The sequence below is a fragment of the Pleurodeles waltl genome, chromosome 10, assembly GCF_031143425.1.
Source record: "Pleurodeles waltl isolate 20211129_DDA chromosome 10, aPleWal1.hap1.20221129, whole genome shotgun sequence".
Taxonomy (NCBI): Eukaryota; Metazoa; Chordata; class Amphibia; order Caudata; family Salamandridae; genus Pleurodeles; species Pleurodeles waltl.
In genome coordinates, this window is record NC_090449.1 from 378,804,784 (window position 1) to 378,820,904 (window position 16,121).

The window sequence follows — 16,121 nt, forward strand, 5'->3', positions numbered from 1 at the left end:
ACTTTTAAAATCGAAGCCTAACTATAATGTCCCTGTAACCTTTGTTTTTTTAAGTGAATTTCTATGTTTTTTATTTCTATTTCCTATCTATAACATCCCTAATGTGTATGGTTTTTCATCTATAGCAATTTTCATTACTACATGTTAGTCAAACCCCTATAAACAGCAAACCTTTCGCCGTGCGTGGTCTTCAGATGTGCAGAGCAGGGATTGCCCGCAAGGCCTGGTCTTCGGCCAGAAACTGCAGCCAACCCCCCTAAACACCTAACCCCATGCTGCACATGGCCCTTTGACCGTGCATGGTGGTAGTTGGCCATGACATGGCTCTCTGGGTGTAAGAATAGGTGTGAGAAAGTGTATCTGGGGGTGAGAGTGGCTGTAATAGTGACTGGGTGTGAGAGTAGATGCATCAGTGTCGTGGGGGCGTCAGTGTCTGTGTGAGTCTGTGAGTGGGTTTCAGTAGGTCTGTGAGTGGGTGTATGAGAGTCTGAGTGGGTCTGTGAGTGGGCACGTCAATGTCTGAGTGGGTCTGTGAGTGGGTGCATGAGGATCTGAGTGGCGTTGTGAGTGGGAGCACAAGGGTCTGAATGGATCTGTGAGTTGGTGCATGAGAGCCTGAGTGGGGGTGCGAGAGGATGCATAATGGTCTCAGTGAGTATGTGAGTGGGGGAAAGAGATGGAAAAAGAGAAATTGAGACAGAGTGAGAGAGAGAGAGAGAGAGAGAGAGAGAGAGAGAGAGAGAGAGAGAGAATGTTTTTTTAGGCTTTGATGAATGACATCATTAGAATTACATATTTCTTGACAAATTGAAAAGAAAAATGTATTTGTCAATTAAAAAGCGTGAGCTCACCTTTCAGTATGAACCTTAAAATTTGAAGTTGAAAAGAGAAGTAAAATGACCATGGACACACCTGGAGTAGAGCATAGCCTTTAGGCCATTGGTGACTCCTTACTGTTATGCTCTCTCTGATGGAGAGAGTGAGAGTATCTCAGGGTAAGGCTCAAGGCCCCCTGGTCCTAGCCAACTCCCCGCATACTGTAATAAGCAGGTCCCTACTTCTGGGAGCAAAATTTTCATTTGTTTCCTGCATGCATATTTGCATGCGGGGAAATGGATGAAAACTCTGTTTTTTGTCCCACTGTCAGAAGTTGGACTTTGTTTGCTTTTGCTTGGTGGGAACTGTCAGTGGCTGTAGGGAACTGTGCGGCCCCCCTGCATCATATTAGTTTAACCCCTTCGCTGCCAGGCCTTTTCCCTCTCCTGTGCCGAGCATTTTTTTGGCTATTTGGGGCAGTTCGCGCTTAGGCCCTCATAACTTTTTGTCCACATAAGCTAGCCAGGCCAAATTAGTGTCCTTTTTTTCCAACATCCTAGGGATTCTAGAGGTACCCAGACTTTGTGGGTTCCCCTGAAGGAGGCCAAGAAATTAGCCAAAATACAGTGAAGATTTCATTTTTTTCAAAAGAATGAGAAAAAGTGGCTGCAGAAGAAGGCTTGTGGTTATTTACCCTGAAAATGGCATCAACAAAGGGTTTGGGGTGCTAAAATCACCAGCTTCCCAGCTTTCAGGTACAGGCAGAATTGAATCAGAAAACCCAATTTTTCAACACAAATTTGGCATTTTACTGGGACATTCCCTTTTTTACAATTTTTTGTGCTTTCAGCCTCCTTCCAGTCAGTGACAGAAATGGGCGTGAAACCAATGCTGGATCCCAGAAAACTAAACATTTCTGAAAAGTATACAAAATTCTGAATTTAGCAAGGGGTCATTTGTGTAGATCCTACAAGGGTTTCCTACAGAAAATAACAACTGAAAAAGAAAAGTATTGAAATTGAGGTAAAAAAACATCAATTTTTCTCTACGTTTTACTCTGTAACTTTTTCCTACAATGTCAGATTTTTTAAAGCAATATACGTTACGTCTGCTGGACTCCTCTGGTTGCGGGGATATATATTGGGCTTGTAGGTTCATCAAGAACCCTAGGTACCCAGAGCCAATAAATGAGCTGCACCCTGCAGTGCGTTTTCATTCTATACCAGGTATACAGCAATTCATTTGCTGAAATATAAAGAGTGAAAAATAGCTATTAAGAAAACCATTGTATTTCTCAAATGGGCACAAGGTAAGGTGTTGAGTGGTTATTTGCACATCTCTGAATTCCGGGGTGACCATACTAGCATGTGAATTACCGGGCATTTCTCAAATAGATGTCTTTTTTACACACTCTCTTATATTTGAAAGGAAAAAATGTAGAGAAAGACAAGGGGCAATAACACTTGTTTTGCTAATCTATGTTCCCACAAGTCTCCCAATAAAAATGATACCTCACTTGTGTGGGTATGCCTAGCGCCCGCAACAGGAAACGCCCCAAAACGCAACGTGGACACATCACATTTTTTTAAAGAAAACAGAGGTGTTTTTGCATAGTGTCTACCTGTAGATTTTGGCCTCTAGCTCAGCTGGCACCTAGGGAAACCTACCAAACATGTGCATTTTTAAAAACTAGAGACCTAGGGGAATCCAAGATGGGGTGACTTGTGGGGCTCTGACCAGGTTCTGTTACCCAGAATCCTTTGCAAACCTCAAACTTTGGCTAAAAAAATGCATTTTCCTCAAATTTTGGTGACAGAAAGTTCTGGAATCAGAGAGGAGCCACAAATTTCCTTCCACCCAGCGTTCCCCCAAGTATCCTAATAAAAATGATATCTCACTTGTGTGGGTAGGCCTAGCACCCGCGACAGGAAATGTCCCAAAACGCAATGTGGACACATCACATTTTTTTAAAGAAAACAGGTGTTTTTTGCAAAGTGCCTACCTGTAGATTTTGGCCTCTAGCTCAGCCGGCACCTAGGGAAACCTTCCAAACCTGTGCATTTTTGAAAACTAGAGACCTGGGGGAATCCAAGATGGGGTGACTTGTGGGGCTCTGACCAGGTTCTCTTACCCAGAATCCTTTGCAAACTTCAACATTTGGCAAAAAAAAACAAATTTTCCTCACATTTTGGTGACAGAAAGTTATGGAATCAGAGAGGAGCCACAAATTTCCTTCCACCCAGCGTTCCCCCAAGTATCCTAATAAAAATGATATCTCACTTGTGTGGGTAGGCCTAGCACCCGCGACAGGAAATGCCCCAAAACGCAACGTGGACACATCACATTTTTTGAAAGAAAACAGGTGTTTTTTGCAAAGTGCCTACCTGTAGATTTTGGCCTCTAGCTCAGCCGGCACCTAGGGAAACCTACCAAACCTGTGCATTTTTGAATAAACTAGAGACCTAGGGAAATCCAAGATGGGGTGACTTGTGGGGCTCTGACCAGGTTCTCTTACCCAGAATCCTTTGCAAACCTCAAAATTTGGCTAAAAAAACACATTTTCCTCACATTTTGGTGACAGAAAGTTCTGGAATCAGAGAGGAGCCCCAAATTTCCTTCCACCCAGCGTTCACCCAAGTCTCCCGATAAAAATGATACCTCACTTGTGTGGGTAGGCCTAGCGCCCGCGACCAGAAACGCCCCAAAACGCAACGTGGACACATCACATTTTTTTAAAGAAAACAGAGGTGCTTTTTGCAAAGTGCCTATCTGTAGATTTTGGCCTCTAGCTCAGCCGGCACCTACGGAAACCTACCAAACCTGTGCATTTTTGAAAACTAGAGTCCTAGGGGAATCCATGATAGGGTGACTTGTGGGGCTCTGACCAGGTTCTGTTACCCAGAATCCTTTGCAAACCTCGCAATTTGGCTAAAAAAACACATTTTCCTCACATTTCGGTGACAGAAAGTTCTGGAATCTGAGAGGAGCCACAACTTTCCTTCCCCCCAGCGTTTCCCCAAGTCTCCTGATAAAAATGATACCTCACTTGTGTGGGTAGGCCTAGCGCCTGTGACAGGAAATGCCCCAAAACACAACGTGGACACATCACATTTTTTGAAAGAAAACAGAGGTGTTTTTTGCAAAGTGCCTAACTGTAGACTGTGGCCTCTAGCTCAGCCGGCACCTAGGGAAACCTACCAAACCTGTGCATTTTTGAAAACTAGAGACCTAGGGGAATCCAAGATGGGGTGACTCGTGGGGCTCTGACCAGGTTCTGTTATCCAGAATCCTTTGCAAACCTCAAAATCTGGCTAAAAATACACATTTTCCTCACATTTTGGTGACAGAAAGTCATGGAACCAGAGAGGAGCCACAAATTTCCTTCCACCCAGCGTTCCCCCAAGTCTCCTGATAAAAATGATACCTCACTTGTGTGGGTAGGCCTAGCACCCGCAACAGGAAATGCCCCAAAACGCAACGTGGACACATCAAATTTTTTGAAAGAAAACAGAGGTGTTTTTTGTAAAGTGCCTACGTGTAGATTTTGGCCTCTAGCTCAGCCGGCACCTAGGGAAACCTACCAAACCTGTGCATTTCTGAAAACTAGAGACCTAGGGGAATCCAAGATGGGGTGACTTGTGGGGCTCTGACCAGGTTCTGTTACCCAGAATCCATTGCAAACCTCAAAATTTGGCTAAAAAAACACATTTTCCTCACATTTTGGTGACAGAAAGTTCTGGAATCTGAGAAGAGCCACAAATTTCCTTCCACCCAGTGTTCCTCCAAGTCTCCTGATAAAAATGATACCTCACTTGTGTGGGTATGCCTAGCGCCCGCGACAGGAAATGGCCCAAAACACAACGTGGACACATCACATTTTTTCATAGAAAACAGTGCCTACCTGTAGATTTTGGCCTCTAGCTCAGCCGGCACCTGGGGAAACCTAGAAAACCAGCGCATTGTTTAAAACTAGAAACCCAGGGGAATCCAAGATGGCGTGACTTGTGGGGCTCTGACCAGGTTATGTTACCCAGAATCCTTTGCAAACCTCAAAATTTGGCTAAAAAAACACGTTTTCCTCACATTTCGGTGACAGAAAGTTCTGGAATCTGAGAGAAGCCACAAATTTCCTTCCACCCAGCGTTCCCCCAAGTCTCCCGATAAAAATGATACCTCACTTGTGTGGGTAGGCCTAGCGCCCGGGACAGGAAATGGCCCAAAACACAACGTGGACACATCAAATTTTTTCATAGAAAACTTTGCCTACCTGTGGATTTTGGCCTCTAGCTCAGCCGGCCCCAGGGGGGGAAGAAATGGCCTAACATAAATTTGTCCCCCACCCCCCAACCCTTCCGGGAGCGACCCTTGCCTACGGGGTCGCTCCCCCTGCGTGACATTGGCGCCAAAAAAAAAATCACCTGTGCCTAGTTGTTTCTGCCCCCTTGGGGGCAGATTGACCTAAAATCGGCCAATCTGCATGGTCTAAATACAATTTGCCCCCTAGGGGAGCGACCCTTGCCTAATGGGTCGCTCCCCATCTCTAAAAAAAAAATAAAAAAATTTTTAAATTGCCCTGGCGCCTAGAGGTTTCTGCCCCAGGGGGGCAGAAATGGCAGAAAATAAATTTGCCCCCCCACCCCCCCAAACCACCCCCTGGAGCGACCCTTGCCTACGGGGTCGCTCCCCTTGCGTGACATTGGCGCCAAAAACAAAATCCCCGGTGCCTCGTGGTTTCTGCCTCCTTGGGGGCAGATTGACCTAAAATCGGCCAATCTGCTCCCAAGGGGGGCAGAAATAGTCTAAATTCAATTTGCCCCCCAGGGGAGCGACCCTTGCCTAATGGGGCGCTCCCCAGCTCTAAAAAAACAAAAAAACAAAAAAAAAAAAATGTGCCCTGGCGCCTAGAGGTTTCTGCCCCCCCATGGGGGCAGATCGACCTAATAACAATAGGTCGATCTGCCCCAGGGGGGCAGAAATCGCCTAAAATAAATTTGTCCCCCCGACCCCCCCTCCCCCCCCGGGAGCGACCCTTGCCTACGGGGTCGCTCCCCCTGTGTGACATTGGCGCCAAAAATAAAATCCTCGGTGCTTAGTGGATTGGGGGCATATTGGCCTAGCAAAAATCAGCTGATCTGCCCCCAAAGGGTGCAGAAATGGCCTAAATACAATTTTCCCCTCCAGGGGAGCGACCCTTGTCCAAGGGGTCGCTCCCCATCTGTAAAACAAAAAAAACAAAAAATCCCTGGTGCCTAGTGGTTTCTGCCCCCCTTGGTTGCAGATCGGCCTAATCAAAATAGGCTGATCTACCCCCCCAGGGGGGCAGAAATGGCTTAAAATAATTCCCCCCCCATGGGAGCGACCCTTGCCTAAGGAGTCGCTCCCCTTGCGTGAAATTCACATAAAAAAGAAAACTCCCTGGTGTCTAGTGGTTTCTGTCCCCCTTTGGGGCAGATTGGCCTCATCAAAATAGGCCAATCTGCCCCCAAGGTGGGCAGAAATGACCTAAATATAATCTGCCCCCTAGGGGAGCGACCCTTGACTAAGGGGTCGCTCCCCACACCTAAAACAAAAAAGTAAACAAAAAACAAAAAAAACTAAATAAATGATCCCTGGTGCCTAGAGGTTTCTGCCCCCCCTGTGGGCAGATCGGCCTAATAATAGGCCGATCTGCCCCCAGGGGGGGCAGAAAAGGCCTTCCAAAATAATGCCCCCCCCTGGGAGCAACCCTTGCCCAAGGGTCGCTCCCTTTATGACAATTTCATAAAAAAACAAAACATCCCTGGTGTCTAGTGGGCGTTTCAAAAGCCGGATTGCAAGCAATCCGGCTTTTGAAACGCTTGGAGAGACTTCAAAGGGAAGGAAATACATTTCTCTTTCGGTTGCGCTGGAAGCTGAGCTTCCAGCGCGATGGGAGAGGCTCTGTGACAAACAGCGCATGCCCACGAGCTGATGTCACAGGGGTGTGGGGGGGCTCGGGGGTGGAAGGGGAAGGGCTTCCCCTTCCATACCTGCCTTTGGGCGGGTGGGGGGAAGCACACAGAGGGAGCAAGAGCGCTCCCTCTGGGCTGTGTGCCGAGGACGTAATGGTTACGTCCTCAGCACAGCAGCACTGTGCCGCAGGACGTAATCACTACGTCCTCGGCACAGAACCGGTTAAAGCCCTGGGGAGCTGTCAGTCCCCAGGACTGCAGGGGCCCACGCAGCCGCCTCATCATATTAGTTTAAAGCCTTGGGAGGGGGAGGTCCCCAGAGCTGTGGGGATGCTGAGTGCCCCTGCCTTATATTTGTTTAAAGCAACATGGAGGAGGCAATCCCTGGGGCTGTGGGGGGAGGGGTTAAGCAGCCCCCTGCCGTATATTTGTTTAAAGCCCTGGGTGGAAGGAGGTCCCAAGGGCAGGTGGGGGCCGAGTGGCACCCTGCATTATATTTGTTTAACCGCCACCTCCCCTGTGCTGAGGGGGTGATGGGCAGCCACCCCACATCCATTTTGGTAAAAGCTCTGGGGAAATAGCAGTCCCAAGGGCTGCGGAAGGCAGGCAGCCTCTACATATAGAACTCAATTTCCCCAGGGGCTGTTTACAAAGCAAGTGCAGGAGACTGTTCTAGTTTTTTTAAACATTTTCAGTGGATCTGCATTGAAAATGTTTAAAAAAATGTTTTTTAAGCCCTGGGGGTCTAATCTTAAAATTTTGGACTGGCTAAGTTTTGTTTCCTCTGATATTATTTCCTGACCGGAAACTTGGTTGACTGAACCATTGTATATAAATGTTTATCTTGCATTGCATCAACCAGCACTCCAGTCATTAGCAGGGAGACCTTGGGGGGGGGGGGTCTTGGCAATTTGGATTCTCTTCAAATATTGTCAGTCAATGCAACATTAAAATAGTACTCACTTTATTTTTTCATTGCTTTGATATCTCTCACTGGGAATAATGACATCGTATTGATTATTTTTTATAATAATGCTCTGGATCATTATGCATGTAAAATCACTGATGAAGTAGCAGAATTTCTATATACATTTCTTGCATCTGATTAAGGAGGTGATCGAGCTATGGGAAGGGGATTTTAATAGTCCATTGTGCCCCCGGGAGCTGCGTAGTTTTCCAAGTGACTATGGAAATAACAGGTTACATTTTAAACATAGAGTAACAGGGGATCCCTTGAACACCCTTATAACGAAGTATTATCTAACATTTTCATCTTAGGTCATGCCATATATTAATTATGATGTTCCCACTTTCACAGGCAGTACCCCTGGGAGTGCCATAGATTTTATATTAATTTGTTCAGACGCTTCTTACCTCATTCAAGATTTCAAAATCACAGCTAATTGCATCAGTGATCACAACCCTGTGAGCATTATTTTAAATTATAACATAAAGTCAACCCCACAGAACAAACCCAAAATTTGGTGTGAGGCAAAATACAGTTTTGAAAGTCAAGTGGAAGAAAGTTGATCATATGAAGTTTAATAAAATAATAATTAAAGATAACTCTGAATCCATTTCAATCTGCTTATTAAAGAGCCTTAGCCATGCACTTGTAATCCAAGAGTTCAAGCGTCTAAGTTGAACTTGGTAGTCTCTCCACACCGTTGGTTTAGTGCAGCATGTAATGCAGTAGCACACAAATGCTTGAAATCTGCACTCAAAGCAATCCCCCATTCGACCGAAGAAGTATAAAAGGCAAGACGCCAGTATGAGGCCATACCAGAAGAGAGGTAAACTGAAATTAGAAATAAAGCTTGGGAGGATTTATTACCAGCTGCTTTGCTGAGGCACTTCTCCGAGTTTTGGGAGGTGATAAATCACTTGTTTTTTTCTGATCACAACACCCCAACAGTGGAATGTTTGATCCCAGGAAGTGAGTGGGTACACCACTTCACAGGAGTCTTTCAGCCTAATGAAGGATGCCTGCAACCTGCCAGTAATTTAAAGAGGTCCCGTGACCCAGAATCGCCCCCGAGGCCCTCGCCACTCCTATTGAATTAAATTAAGTAATTCCATTAACCAATCAATTGCAGGGAAAACACCAAGCCCTGCTGGGGGTCCTGTTGATTTCTTTAAATTAAACGTGCAGGTCTAGGGGCCATTAGTAACAAATGTTCTACTGAGTGCGGTTGAGGGTGCTATTATGGATTCTTGGAGATTGGCTATATTTGTCTTCATTTTTAAAAAGTGTGACAAGCACATTTCCTCTTGCTATAGACCAATCTCTCTTATTGATTCATCAGCAAAAATTCTAGGGGGAGTTATTCTGTCATGTTTGGAGGCTTAGGTAGCAGAGAATAAGATTTTATCAAAAGCACAGCCAGGTTTCAGACCAAGCATAGGCACAGGATTTTGCGACGCCTTTGCATCATTTGTTTTACGCTACGGTGTCACAACCAGTGCCCCACACAGTGCTGCATTTACAAACTGCTTCAATGGTACCATTGCACCAGTTTATAAAGCCTTGTGCTACATTATATCTGCACCAGGTATAATGTATGCAAGGTAAGCGTTCCCCTGCAAAAATCTCAGCGAGAACGGTGTGGTGCACAGGGTAACTTTTTCAATGCCTGCTCAGCATTAAAGTGACACTGTTCTGTTTTTAATGGAGCCACCTTAACATTGCTGAACTAGCGTCAACATTTTTATGGTAGTCCCAGCAATGCTAAGATTTAAATCCACAACTGCATCAGAATTTCAGACGCAGTTGTGGATACTGTGCCACATGGAGCTCTGTACTACAAATACAGTGCTCCCAGGGCGTTCTTGGGGGGGTGAAGGGCAGCGCAAGAAAACTGGTGCATCAATCATGATGCACCAGTTTCTTCTGAATGAGGCCCTAAACCTCCACCTTATCACAAGTAAATATGTGTTAACAAAAAAAGAGGCTGTTCATGTGGCCTTCATCAAACTCTTAAGTGCATTTGTTAGTTAGTTAATCGGAAGAAGCAATGGAGAATAATGCAGTGCTTGGGTGTTGACCCAAATCTTCTTAACTTACTAAAACAATTGCACTATGACTTAAAAGTTACGGTATGGTATGGCATGAAAGGAGAGGGAACGTTCCAAATAACCTTGTTGCGAGGTGTGAGGCAGGGACAAACATTTGCCCCTTTTCTTTTTTTAATTTAGATAAATCGAATAACTGACCTTTTAATAAGGCATGGTAAGGATTTGCCAAGGATGAGAGAGAAATTGTTTCCAATCCTCCTGTATACAGATGATTCAGTACTGATTTCTCATATGGCAAAAGGGCTTCAGGTACTACTGAACCACTTTCTAGACTTTATACAGGGATTGGATTTAAAAGTGAATTTGGCTAAGTCTTATATAATGGCATGAGGCCCCCTGAGTACTAAAACAAAGCACTTCTCAATGGGTGAGGTGACTCTTAAAAAGATTACTAATTTTAGCTATGTAGGAATGATCTTTTGGTCCTCCCTCTCATGGAAATCACATTTTCTGATGAAAAGTCAACAATTAGGAAGGAATATTGAAGCCATTTTCCATTTTGCTCACAAATTTGGACATAAACCCATTTCCGTTTCAATTGCTCTTCGTAAGACAAAATGCATTTCGGCTACCATATATGGGGCGGGGTCCTCAGGGTTCCACATAACAGAACTAGTGCAACCCTTGGAAAATGGCTTTATACGTAGATTGCTGGCTGTGCCTAAAAACATTGCCAATATCATTGGCCATGAGGAGTTGGGTCTCCGATACATAGAGGAACCCTCCCCTCCTTCTTTGGATTAAGTGTTGGAGGAACACAAAGGTAAGCCTGGTAAGAGAGTGCATGGCTGATAGTTTAGCTTTACATAATGCAAGCAGGATTCTGTGGCTCTCTTACTTCAAATATTTTTTTTCAAAATGTGGGCCTTAGTGTTATTTCTCTCAGTCCTCAAAATCTTGCTGCTAATTCTAAAGAGATTGTGAAATTTTGTTGTAGGGAGGATTGTTTGAGCAATAGACTAGCGGGAGTGCAGGAAATGAAGACAGTTGAGCTCTATATACAAATTTCAACAACTGGAACCATGGATCCATACCTACTATCGATCGAAAATTCAGTTTATCAATCCTCTCTGATGCTCTTTAGGTTGAATTCAATTAACTTTAATGAGGCTTTCCCATCACAGTCTAGTAAGCTGAAGGAACTGACTCCCTGCCATGGTAACAATATTTCCAAAATGAGCATAGGCCACTCTCTACTTTTCTGTCCATTATACTCTGTCCCAAGATCTGCCTTTTCAATGCCGGTGCTCTGAAGTGCAAATATTATACATTATTTGAAAGCATTGGAATATTTACAAAAACTACATGCAATTGAAACCAGCCATGCCTTGTTAAACCTTGTTAGGTCTGCATTTTTTATTAGAAAACAATATGATCTAGTTAAGGTTTCATGAATGTTTAATGATTTTATGCCAGTCAAACAAAACTTTATTTGGCCAAAGTCATGAAAGCTCAACACAACAACATACAATACAATGCCATAACAAAGTATAAAAAACAAATATCAATAAAAACTGTTTAAACTCATTGTGATAACAAATACATCTCAGGCACCAAAATGCAAAAGAGTGTAGCATAGAATAAATAACTAGAATTCATCCTTTTTCCGTATGCGAGAGATTGATCTAATATAATTTAAAATAGTGTAACATAGATCAAGGGATCCTAAACACTGCAAATAGATTGGTCCCTCAGCATAGCACCTCAAACCCTTGTTACATAATACAGAGTCCACAAAAGAAAAACTAGGTACAGAGTAGAAATTATTATGCATATAATGCTATTTTAGAGGTGGTGCATATGTATTTTACGATTAATTTGCAGGTATTGATTCTAAGGTTATTAGAGCATCTTTATCTTAAAATGTTTTATCACATATTATTGTGATTGTGTTGAATGTATTATTTATGTGATTATATGGCAGTATCGAAAAAAAAATCAATGTCTGACTGACTGTATTTTATGTCTGGCAGAACCTTCATCCTCGGGCATGGAGAAGAATCTCTGCTCACAGGACAGAGAACTCTGCTTGTCATTGAATACGATATCCCTACTATGCAGTGATTATGAAAATTATATACACCTGGAAACAATCAGACACACCTGACACACATTCCCTTACAACCACATAACTACTACCCACATCATAAGCATGATCTGTTTCTTTCCTCTTCACCTTGTGGGTCCTGTAGCCAGCACTGTGCAAAAGGTGCTTTCTGTGTTGAAGAGGAAGATACATTTCACTATGCAGGAGACATACCTTGTAGTTAAAAAATGTGTGAAATATTACAGGCAGATACATGGGTGGGCCTCTTCACTGGGACACAAAAAACAGCCTTATTGCATGTGGTCATAGACTCTATGAATGCATTGGGGAAGAAGGTTATAACCAATGAGGATATTAACATAAAATGACAAGATGACAGAAGGCGATTGAATGAGATGTCCTTTAGGATTCAGCTGCCTCAAGTTCTTCCTTGAGAGCTAACTCGAGCCTATCCCCTTGAGAAGGTCTCCCTCTGCACAATGCATCCTCAGCTGCTATGTGGTCTGCCACTTCAGGACAACACTAATGCAGTGACAGGTAAGATCATATACTCTCACCACCTTACTCTCCATATCTGCCAAATTTTGCCAGTCCACACATGAATAGGTAAACCAGTCATGTGTTTCTGTTTTTCATTCTCGGGATTCTGGTCCTGGTTTTATACTGTTTTAAATTAGACTATAAGTCCCAGAGTGCAAAGAAAAAACTGCCAATGGCTTAGTTAGTCACACATGGACCTGGAAAAAATGGCAGTGATTATGTTCTCTATTTCTATAGCAACAAACCTACAAGAATTCATCCATATCTGTCCTTCATTCATCCCTACGTTGTTAATCACACACCACATATATAGCCCTTGTATACACCCTGTTACACAAATCCTTAAAAATGTATACAAGTTGAGTTCATGTTTATTTTACTACTATTTATACAGCCTGATTGATTGCTTCTGCTGGGGCGCAAGTCAGTGCAATTGCAGCTGAGCAACACACATGCAAACCATCTACAGAGGCGAGTATGTCCGTATTCTATCAAGCAAAGGGCCTGATTTAAATTTCGGCACACCAGTGATGGATATCCCATCCGCCGAAATTTAAATCCCATAGAAAATAATAGGATTTATATTTCAGTGGACGGAATATTCATCACCATTGTGAGAGAGTAACCCATCCACTGAAATCTAAATCAGGCCCTAACACACTTTAGACGATTATTCTCACTTATTTTTCATCCAGAACAGAAATGTCAATAGGTTCAGAGCAGGTGTTAAAAGGAGGCTTCCATTATTTAGCATGGCCCCTATGTGCTCTGCAGGAGTAGTGCCATTTTGGCGCTACTCCTGCAGAGTACATCAATAGCGTAATGAAACATTATGCTACAGCCCTCTATCCTGTGCCATGGTGCATTGTATTTTAAATACGGTGCACACATGGTGGTGGTAGGGGGGCGCTAAGGGGTGCAACAAAAGTTGCGCTGCACTTGGAGCAGTGCTACTTTCCATAAATCTGCCCCCTAATGTCTTACTTGGTGAAAGGGTAGGTGTATGTCTTTTCTGGCATATCCCTATTGTCACCATGGCCAATATGTCATTCTTTTCCTTTACATATGCATATTGACATCCAAATTGGGCCTGAGATTTGCTAATATAAAGACAGCATTATAAGATATATTAAGCCTTGTTTTAACTATCACAATAACAATTTGTGTGTCTCTTTCTTCTTTGATATACAATATTCTAATGCCTTGTGCATGCCTCTCTCCTCTTTCAGCTTGTGTTAAACAACAGCCATGGTGCTAATCTTCAAGCACCCTCAGCTTGGACATCAGGGGATATTCTTATAACAGTAACAGTAATATTGAATTGCTATTGTCAGATTTATACATTTAAGGCTTATCATTGGTGCATTAGCAAAGTCTGGAAACCTATGTTCTTAACTTTTACAGGTCATCATTTGTCATTTCACTAACTCCTTTCTCATTTTAGTATATTAAATGCTAAAATCTATATTTCATGGTGTTATATAACCTACAGAATGTCTCTCCAATGCATCTCCATTTGTGGTCCTGATGAGTTAAACATATTGACAGTGTCAATTGAACCCATATATTATCTTTATAGAAGATGGATCTGGACATACTTAAGAAATATAATTTTCAAGGACCCAGGATCAGTAGCTCCCTTCCTGGGAGATCTCCAAAAGAGTTATCTCTGTCACTGTAGCTGGTGAGTTCACATTGTTGAGGTATAATAAAATCATCCATGGATTAATCCTTAACAGCATATGTTGTTTTACGCTCGCATGATACTAACTTTATTCCTTTTTGCAGAACAATATTTAATAAAGTAATTTAATGAGAATTTGACCCATTACAGGATGTGAAGTACTTCATCTGTTGTGGACAAGCTATTGCACTGCAGAATGTGACAATCTCCTGCCAAATTTGGGTTCTTGCTGCAATATTTGTCCTAAGACAAGTGGGTAGTATGTGAGGTATTGTGGAAATACGTTTGTGTTGATTAGTGTTACACTATTTGTCAAAATGAAGAATTCATCTTTTTTAAATCTGTGCATAGAATGCTAGTTGGCAACATTATCCAAATTAATAAACACAGTTGTTTTAACATTATATGTATTGACAGTGTGTTAGATGTCCACCATTCGTTCATCATTGACAAGAGACTGTCCAACTGCATAAATATGGAAGCTAACTAGCAGCTCAAGAGAAAAATAAGTTGATTAGCCGATTCTGCAACAGCTTACCCTGACCTCTGTTCCGGACCCCACCCTAGGTCCCTGGAAATGGCCGTAGATCTGAGTCAACATCTAAATGTAAGGTACGTTGTATGGTGATGTTGTGCAACAAACAACAGGCTGCACCACTCTTGTATACAACTTCTGGGAAGTATACAAGCACACCGCGTGTATGGTCAATGCATCTGAATCATAACTTGAAGAAGAAAAAAGTGTGTACATGGGTTGTGTACATGTGTGTGCCCTGTTGTACCTTTGCTCAGATACAGTGTATGGACTTCTACAGGGTATTAGGAAATGGGGTGAGAGAGCATAACCAGCAAACATCATGCCTACGTTTATGCAGTGTATTTTAGCATTGTGTGCGCATTTTGTTTCAGTGTTTATTAATTATGTTTGAGATGGCACATCTAGGTACAAATATGGGCCCAGTGTGCAATATTGTTACTTACCAATAAGCCACGAAGCACCAGAATCCCCAGCAACCAAATAACGTGCAAGAAGTGACTGTCTGAAAAGGCAGCATTCACATTAGCGAAGCAGCACCTGGCATAGCAGACAGTCTGCATATGGAAGGAGTGCCAACCATTTCTGGTCAAACATGCGCTGTGTGATGAGGTAGCTGAAATACCACATGAATCCAGTCAATGGCACATAGCCCAGGATGGAAGTGGGCAAATGTGTAACATTCCTTTGTCACCCTTTGCCTTTCCAGTGACTGTGGCATGGTGATAAACTGGAACACTCTGCAGTTTATGCATCTCACTCTCTGATACAAACATCAGGACAGTCTTGCCTGTCAAATGCTAACATTGTTAGAGCAGGCCCTCTGAAAAGATCCAATGGACATTAAATGGATTGCAGTCATTATTTTGGTATAGGCTACGATAGTCTTCGAATGGACTGTAGGTGAATCAAGCTCCTGCTCCCATTCCGCAACCATGTCCAGGATCTCATCAGGTGAGAAGCTGTACAGATTTACTGGCTATACTACAGATGTTGATCATTTGCCAACAAACCCTCTCTGTCCCCCTCCTCAAATAAATCCTCCTCAAAAGATGAGGCAAACCTACAAAAACACCTACACAGTGAAGACCAGAAAAGAGGTTTGGTGTGCAGGTTCATTATTTGTATAGTCAGCTTGGATGTGATTGGTTATTTTTGAAAATAGTTTGAAATGAGTTTAATCTTGAGACAGATGGTGGAGTAAAGAACAATCGCCCATTTCCTTACCAAGTGTGTTGCAAGTGTTGTAATCCTTGTAATGTAGAGTTCAAGCATTTGCTTCTAAGGAAAAATTGCAAAACTGTACAAACGTACATTTCCCTAGTGCAGGGAGTTCACCCTCACTGTGTAATCTGCTTATGATGAAGTATAAAGAAAAGTAAAATGTTTCATTAAGCTTAGAAACATTTGGGGAAAAAGTTGTATATTAAATATGAATGTAACTGTATTTTATAAATGTTTTTTAAATAGAGGATTAAATAAAAAATGTTACAT